Here is a 9,811-nt window from a genome sequence, read left to right as displayed (position 1 = left end):
CCCTCTCCCACGTGTGCAGGCTGAGAGAGCCTCCCTCCACGTGGAATGGGCTACCAAAGTCCATTTGTACATCAGGGATAAATACTGATCTACATGCCTGAATCTCTCCTTAGCTAGTTGGGAGCATGGGGGAAAGTGAGAGGGAGCTAGAAGAAAGACAGTGGGAGAACAGGAGGGGAGAGGAGAACTTGAGAGAGCAGGAAGATTTAGTCAGGGAAGAATAGAGTGGAGCCAAGGAAAGAGATACCATAGAGGTGTTATACGTTAAAAGAGAATTCTAGCACTAGTGAAATGTCCAGTGATCTATAAGTTTGACCACAACTAACAATCTAAGCAGTGGTTGTGAGGCTACCTTAAATGCCTGTCTCCAATAATGAGACTGATGACTACCTTATATGCCAACCTAGAGACATCATCCAGTAGCTGATGGAAGCAGAGGCAGATACCAACAGCTAAACAATGAGCTGAAATCTGGAATCAAGTTGCAGAGAGGGAGGAGTGAGTAGCAAAGGGCCAAAACCAGACTGGAGAAACCCACAGGGTCAGCCGAACTAAATAAGGGTTGTTCATGAGCCCCAGACTGATAGCTGGGAAACCAGCATAGGACTGTGCCAGATGCCCTGAGCAAGGATGTCAGTTTGGAGGTCTGGGCAATCTATGGGGCCTATGGTAGTGGATGAGTTTGTATCTCTAGTATATGAATGGACTTTGGAAGCCCATTCTACATAGAGGGATACTCTCTCAGCCTAGACACACAGGGGAAGGTCTAGGCCCTTCTATAAATGATATGACAGATTTTTTGAAGATCCCCCGTGGAAGTCCTCATCCTTCCTGGGGAGTAGAAAGGGGTTTGGATGGGAGCGTGGTGGACAGGGGAGGAGGGGAGCGAGAGGGGACTGGGAATGACTTGTAAAAGAACCTTGTTTCTTATAAAATACAATTATAAAAATACTGATCTACTACCCAAGGCCCCATAGATTGCTGAGTCCTCCTCTGACACCCATGTTCAGGTGGTCTGGATCAGTTCCTTGCTGTCCTCTCATCTATCAGTCTGGGTTCCATTACCTCTGCCTTGTTCAGGTCAGCTGTTTCTGTGGGTTTCAACAGCCTGGTGTTGACCACATGCTATGGTACTCATGAATTTCCTGTCCCTTCATCTCATGTATATGTGACCACAGAAGAAAGCACTAAATTTGGTTCAAGATATTAGTTTATGACAATCAACATAAGATTTAATTTGGAGCTAAATTCAAATATTTAAAAAATAAAATAGACAAATATTTGCTTATCTATAATTCAAGCATTTTGAAAACTATTCACTTATTAAATATCTCAGAGTTTTCTCATTAAAATAGATATCTTTACAATATGCTAATACATTTATATTAGAAATCTGAAATATAATATTGCAATACAAAATGTCATGCTAATATATTTTTCACTATGACTTCCATTGGCTTATTTCATTATGAAGTATTTTTGTTAAAATGGTAAATTCTCACAGGTGTCATTCCTCAGCTTGGGTTCAGGTTCTGAGGCAGGAAGCGGTTGTCAACCCAAGGAAAAATTCTGTCCACCACATGGATTGCACTCAAGCGGCCCTGAATGTCTTGGGCCATCTTTATTTATAACTAAACAGTTGTTTTTTCTTACCAGGGTTACATGAAAAGCTTTATAATTGCCTTCTATTCTTGACTTTAAGAGATACATCAATTTAAGTAATACATAATGATCATTATGAAGGTCCCCATTGTTCCCGTTTATGTTTCCCCATTAAAGCTTCCCACATTCTGCATAACCTTAATCTAGATATAGAGTTTGGCAATTTTGGGGGCTTAACTAAAAATCAAGCCATAAGCATCCTGCTGTTGCAGTAGCTTATGTCAGCTACTTGCAGTTAAAATGTTTTCTTGTCTGCATGGTATATTTTATACAGTTCCCTTTTGCACAAGAGGGTCCCATGCCTCAATCTCTCTGTAAAAGGCAGACTTTGACAAAGCACCTTTTCTTTCTCACTATGCCATACTTCTTCCACCAATACACACTCCGATGTACAGTAATGATGGATCAACCCACGCTACATAATGCATTGTAGATTCTTTCTCTTGGAACATACCATATTCTACAAATGATTCTATCCCTGCTGCCCAGGTTGCATAATATTAGCAGTTACAACTATGTATATTTCTGACTCCTTTTCCCTATTATGTGTATGCAGCCTTAATTTCCTTCCCAGAACTGTGAGGCATGGTTAATGTTCCAAGTGTTGTTTTATCACATGTACCTATAATCAGGAAAATTCCCAGGGTTAAGAATTGTAGTGAGTAATTCCAGAAAAGTTATTTGAGAAACTTTAGCCCCCTGTTGAATCTTAAGGGGAAGTATTGGAAAAGGAACAAAATTTCCAGGGAAAATTACAGTTGTTTCATGTTAGACTGAAAAAGTAAAGTAAAACCCACCCAACAAGTTATCAATATAATGAAAGAGAAAAGAGCCTTCGAGCTGCATGAATTTGGCAAACTCCTATGCTGTTGCTAAGACTGCTGTTCCTTTACAAGTGAGAGTCTGTTTCCACAGGTGTCTTTCACCATGAAAACCCATTGCACAGGTAGGCATATGCTAATCTGACACTGGGCTGCATGACTCCAAACAAATTATATTAATTATTTCCTTGGAAAATAATTAGTTTTCCAGTATGTGTCACAAAAGCAATATTTAATTAAAGAAGCACATTTAAAGTTGGTAGAGTAGAAAATATTTTAAGAACAGTAGCAAGAAATCAATAATTTATTTCATGATTTTACAAAATCAAGTATTCATGGAGTTCATTTAATATTCAGAGAAATATCTCCCCTCAAATGTAATCCTCATCACAAAGTTTCCATAGAATAATATGATGCAATCTCTCTTTGCTTATACTGACAGTCTGTTGCATCCTCGAATACTTGAAAGAATGTACAGTAAATTTCAGGACACTGTGCTAATATTTATGTTTGCTTTGTTATTTGTTAATACTGCTGTTCTGCTTGGAACAAAGGATTTCTTCTGGGCTTAGTTTTCACATTATTTTGCCATACATTAATGATGCTGAATCTGTGCATGATACAATTAGGTGTTCCCTTACCTCATATAGACTTGTAGTCATCTGCAATCTTATTAGATATTACTTACTATCTTCTGTAATTTCTCTATTTTTTTTGATTTTTGAGACAGGGTTTCTCTGTGTAGCTTTGGAGCCTATCCTGGCAATCGCTCTGGAGACCAACTCACAGAGATCTGCCTGTCTATGCCTCCCAAGTGCTGGGATTAAAGGGGTGAGTCACCAACACCCAGCAATTTCTCTATTTCTTATAAATATATCAACCCAATGAAGATGTTCATGGTGAGTTTAAATGTTTATGTCTTTAATACCTAGTCACCTTGTAAACTCATAAAACTAACATTCGTGGGTTAGATATTAGCTAGTATTTTGACACAAACATTAAATATTGTGATCCTGACATGGCTTTTGAATAAAAACAATATATCTACCTTTCTGGCTGTGTAGAAATGGATTTTTCTAATTTAACTATTTTCTTCCTTTAAAAATAGAGGTTTAACAAAGACCAAGCAGTCACATTGAATGAATACATCTTATTACTGTAGAAACAACAAATATAAGTTATGTGTGTGTGTGTGTGTGTGTGTGTGTGTGTGTGTGTGTGTGTGTGTGTGTGAGAGAGAGAGAGAGAGAGAGAGGGGGGGGAGATTTGTGTGTGTATGTGTGTGTGTGTGTGTGTGTGTGTGTGTGTTTAGAAAGCAAAGCTTCTGTTTATGTGTCTTTTTGTCTTTCTAACACCAAAGAAAAACTTTGTTGTCTATTTTCAAAATCACTTATCAGATCTTCTTTTATTTTTATTAGTTCAAATTAGGAACAAGCTTGTTTCACATGTCGATCCCCTCTCCCTCTCCCTCTCTCTCCCCTCACACCCATCCCTTCTCCCACACTCATGACCTACCCTCCACCCCATCCACCATTCACTCCCCTGCAGGGTAAGGCCCTCAACTGGGGCTCCACAAAGTCCACCACATCATCCTTGGCTGGGCCTGGACCCTTCCCCATGTATCCAGGTCAAGAGTGCATCCCTTCACGTGGGATAGGCTCTCAAAGTCCTGTCTTATACCAGGGAAAAATACTAATCCACTACCAGGGGCCCCTGGAGTGCAGAGGCCTCCTCATTGACATCCATGTTCAAGGGTCTGGATCAGTCCTGTATTGGCCTCCCAGACAGCGTCTGGGTTCGATGTGCTCCCCCTTGTTCAGGCCAGCTGTTTCTGTGGTTTCTCCAACCAGGTACCAACCCCTTCAATCTTCATTCCTCCTTATCTTCAACTAAGTTCCAGAGTTCAGTTCAGAGTATATCTGTGGATGTCTGTCTCTGCTTCCATCAGCCACGGGATGAGGGCTCTAGGATGGCATTAAAATTAGTCATCAATCTCATTTTAGGAAAGGGCATTTAGGTTATCCTCTCCACCATTGTCTGTATTGTCTGTTCATGTCATCCTTGTATGTCTCTGGAAATCTCCCTAGTGCCAGATCTCTCCTCAGACCTAAAATGGCTGCCTCTAATATGGTATCTCTCATCCTGCTCTCTCTCCTCTATTCATCCCCCAACTCAATATTTCTGCTCCTCCATTTCCTCTCCTCCTCTCCTCTTCTCCTGCTCTCATTCTGGCAGCTCCTTCTCCCCTACCCTCATGCTCCCAATTAGCTCAGGAGTTTCTGCCTCTTCCCATTCCTGGGGTCCATTCTTTTATCCCTTAGAGTCCTTCATGTTTCCTAGTTTCTTTGATGAAGAGGATTATAGGCTGTTAATCATTTGCTCTATGTCTAAAATTTGTATATGAGTGAGTACATACCATGTTTGTTTTTTGTGACTGGGTTACTTCACTCAGGATGGTTTCTTCTAGTTCCATCCATTTGCTTGCAAATTTCAAGGAAGAGTAGATGCCAGGAAATAATCAAACTGAGGGCTGAAATCAATAAAGTAGAAACTAGGAAAACATTACAAAGAATCAATGAAACGAAGATTTGGTTCTTTGAGAAGATCAATAAGATAGACAAACCTCTATCCAAACTAACCAAAAGGCAGAGAGGGAGCATGCTCATTAACAAAATCAGAAACAAAAAGTGGGATATAACAACGGACACTGAAGAAATCCAGCGAATCTTCAGGTCATACTTTGAAAACCTGTACTCCACAAAATTCGAAAATCTAAAGGAAATGGACAGCTATCAGATCTTCTTAACCCAATATTTTAACAGAATACTAGATTGTCTGAAAATAACAACTAACAGTATCTATTATTTTATAAATCCAGAGAGTCTTGATGTTCTACAAACTAGGATGCCATTCAGAAAAACAGCAGAACAGGCTGAAATATCCCGAAGGTTATGTAGGGTCTCATCAATATGGTGAACTACCTTTCACCAACCATGAGAGAGCATTGCTATTTGTGTACATTTCTGCATTATCTTTTGCTATTTCTTTAAATAGGAAGACTGCATTACACATCTGTATGTTTGTTATATACTAACATTTCCCCTTTCTTAAACTGAATTCTTCACCATTCTCTACTAAATTCATATTAATAGTACGAGTGCATGTATTTGTTTTAGTGTAAATCCACTTCAGTTGGCTAGCCTTCAAATATAATCACTATCTACCACATATTGAATTGGTTTGAGACATAGATTTCTCCCAATACACGAAAGCAAGAGGCACTTTAGAAGCTAGGGCAGAATAGCTAATGCAAAGAATTCTCCTTAGATTTCAAAAAGAATTATGACATTACAGTTTTACACCATAGACTGTATAATAAAAGGAAGATTAAAATCCCTTTCTTGACTGTTCTGCATAGTGTTAACACCATGACAGCTATTCCCTCTGTACATCCTTAGCTGAGCAGAAATAGTTGGGACATTTTTGTAACCATAGAAGCATGATAAATTTTACCTTGAAAATATATAAGAAAGGCGGATCAGGTCAAATGTGTCTAGAATCCTGGTCTGAAAGTTTTATGTACTTTAGTAAGTGTATATTTGCAGAATTTTTATAAGTAGCAGGTTAAATTTTTGAATGAGTTCAAAGATTGCTTATGTTAGAATCATTGTATTCTTACATGTCACATAAAAAACATAAAAATCAATTCCTTCCAGAATAGCATGAACTGGAGAAACACTATTAAGTACATCATGTCCCAAGGCCCCACTGACAAGGAGTAAAATCACAAAGTACAATAGTAAGAAAAGTTAGTGGTATACCAATACAACAATTCAGTCCTTGTAAAATTTATAAACTGTTCTGAGACTATTTAATAATTTTTCTTTTACTTTTGAGATTAAAATAATTATATCACTCCCTTCCTCTCCCAAATTATTATATATACCACTCAATGTTCTGTTTCAAATTCATGGTGTCTTTTTAAAAATTATTGTGACATTATATATGTGTATACATAATCCTAGGTATAAATCGTACAGTGCATGTGTATATGTTTTCAGGGATGATCCTTTGATATTGGAAAACAAAATGGTATGCTCTTCCCTGGAGAGGACTATTCCTCCCACTCTCAGCATCTCTTAGTACCTGTAGATTTTTTTGTAGAGATGATTCCTCATGGGGTTTCTCCAATTCATTTTGCCATATCCACAGTTGTTGTCCTTATTCAGCTAATGTTTAGGTTTTAAAGGCATTCTGGTAACTAAAAGATAATCAATGATATCTTTCCTAGTTTAGAGAAAGTCACCAGAAATGCTTCCAAAATGGGCTGTGAATAATCTAAGATTCCTAAGCAGTCAAAAACTCAGTTACTTGAGCCTTACTCTTGAGCTTCACTGAAGAAAACTACAATTTCAGGGAAATGAAAATAGCTTCATTTAAAAACTTCATTTTTAAAATAGACAAGATTGTAAAACAATCTGAAAACCCCAAAAAGACACTGTTACCTCCTTAGATGCTCCTTATATCCCTGACTCTTTAACTGTTAACGACCTTATTATCCAGATGAATTTACAACAAGACGTCATTGGCAATGTTTCATGCAAAATCACAGCTATTTGCCTTTTGAGGATATTATAAATTTGTGTAATTTCAAACAATAAACATTATTTCCTTCTTCATTAACTTTTGTTAGTAATATTATATATATATTGCCAAATTTCTTTGAATGTTTTTTATATACTGCATATAAGAGTTTTGCCTCCTACACCACAAAGTTCAAGTGTAATTTTTCTAGATGTGACAGTATACAAACAAAGTGATTAAATATGCAGAACTCATTTTTCATACATATTAATATCTTCCTACTTTGGTTTTCTAGGTTATATCTTATATTTAATAGATTTTATTGAGAATAATTAAACTATCATGGAAAAATGCTATGTTATGCAATCCTGTTATTGTTAATCTATGTACTAAAATAAAGGAATCATTTACTAGTTTGTGGGAGTACTTATAATTAACATTTTTAGATCCTTAAGTATTACAGTGTCTGTAATTAATTGTTATCATCCTGGGTGAATATTGTTGAGTTATGACTATTATTCATAGACTTCTATTGGTGTGAAGAAACACCATTATCACAGCAACTCTTATAAAGAAAACCATTTAATTGGGGGTTGTTACAGTTTCAGAGGTTTAGTTCATTTTAGTCATGGCAAGGAGCATGGCAGCCTGCAGGCAGACATGGTGCTGAATCTGCACAATGGGAAGAAGAGAGACACTGGGCTTAGTTTAGCACCTTGTACCCTCAAAGCCCAACTCCAATAATGTACTCCTCCATCAAGGCCACACCTCCTAATCTTTTCAAATTGTGCAAATCCATAGAGACTAAGTAATCAAATCTATAAGCCTATGGGGACCATTCCTATTGAAAGAACCAAAAGTATTTTTCTATAAGTTATTATTGTTATTCTATAAATTTTTCTTCACAAAACAGACTTAGTTAAGAATACATATTGCCAAATTCTTCATAAATCAGTTAGGTCCTAACAATGTAAGTAGAATAGTAATCATTTTCAAAGATCCATTATTTATAATCTCTTTTGCAACTCATTTTTCCTTAAATATGTTTTAGAGTTACAAATGGTATTCTTGCAAAAATTAAATTTATCCTATAAAATATCAACTACAATTAAATAATAAATTCATAGGCCTAATGCAACATGGTATCTACTACATTTTGTGTCATGTTACCTTTCATGATTACTCAATCAGAAGTGTTCTATTCGAAGTAGAGACAGTAGGGAGGCAAATACACAAGTTCACATGGTATGATGTGGTAAGATTTGAACAGTGTTACCAATAACTTTGAAATCCACCAAATTAATGATTATATATAAAATCATTGCTTGAAATAGCATACTCTTCTAATAAGAAAAATTTATACTCTGCTTCAAATAATGATTTACTGTGTGTGATTTGAGCTTTAGTAATGTTTCTTTTGCAAATGTGGGTGCCTTTGTATTTGGAGCATAGATGTTGAGGATTGAGACTTCATCTTGACGGACTTTTCCTGTGATGAGTATGAAATGCCTTTCTTCATCTCGTTTGATTGACTTTAGTTTGAAGTCTAATTTCTTAGATATTGTTACACCAGCTTGTTTCTTGGGTCTTTTTGACTGGAAAAATCTTTTCCCAACCATCTGTCTGAGGTACCGTCTGTCTTTGAAGTTTAGATGTGTTTACTGTATGCAGCAGAAGGATAGATTCTGTCTTTTTATCCATTCTGTTAGTCTGTATCTTTTTATAGGCAAGTTAAGACCATTGACATTGAGGGATATTAATGACCATTGATTGTTTATTCTTGTTTGTTTGGGATTGGTGTTGTTGGTGTTATTGTGTGTGGATTTCCACACTTCTTTTGGTGTTTGGTAAAGTTGTATTATCTATTGTCTATGGTTTTTTGAGTGTAGTTATCTTCATTCGATGGAGTTTTCCTTCCAATACTTTCTGTAGGGCTGGGTTTGTGGATATGTATTTCTTAAATTTCTTAAATTTCTGGTTTTGTCATAGAATATCTTGTTTTCTTCATCTATAGTGATTGAAAGCTTTGCTGAATACAGTAGTCTGGGCTGACACAAATGTTCCCTTAGAGTTTGTAGAATATCTATCAATGATCTTCTGGCTTTCAAAGTTTCTATTGAGAAATAGGGTGTAATTCAGATAGGTCTGTCTTTGTATGTTATTTGGCCTTTTTTGCTGCTCTTAGTATTTTTACTTTATTCTGTAAGTTTGTTATTTTTGCTTATTATGTGGCAAGGGGACTTCTTTTGTGGTCCAAGCCATTTGGTGTTCTGTAAGCTTCTTGTACTTTCATAGTCATATCCTTCTTTAGGTTGGGGAAGTTTTCTTCTATGATTTTGTTGAATAAATTTTCTGTACCTTTGAGCTGAAATTCTTCACCATCTTCTATACCTATTATTCTTAGGTTTGGTCTTTTCATGGTATCCCTTATTTCCTGGATATTTTCTGTTAGGGATTTTTTGGACTTGAGGTTTTCTTTGGTCAATGACTGTATATCCTCTAATGAGTCTTCAACACCTGAGATTCTCTCTTCCATCTCTTGTAGTCTATTGGTTATGCTTATATCAGTGGTTCCTGATCATTTACCCAGCTTTTCTATTTCTAGCATCCCCTTATTCTGTGTTTTCTTTATTGTTTCTATTTGTGCTTTCAAACCTTGAACTGTCTCCTTCACTTGTTTGGTTGGTTTTTCTTGGCTTTCTTTAGATTCTTATGCGATTTGTTTATTTCTTGAAATTTTTGCT

This window comes from Cricetulus griseus, chromosome X (genome assembly GCF_003668045.3).
Source record: "Cricetulus griseus strain 17A/GY chromosome X, alternate assembly CriGri-PICRH-1.0, whole genome shotgun sequence".
Taxonomy (NCBI): domain Eukaryota; kingdom Metazoa; phylum Chordata; class Mammalia; order Rodentia; family Cricetidae; genus Cricetulus; species Cricetulus griseus.
The sequence above is the reverse complement of the archived record's forward strand: the minus strand, read 5'-3'. Positions refer to the sequence as shown.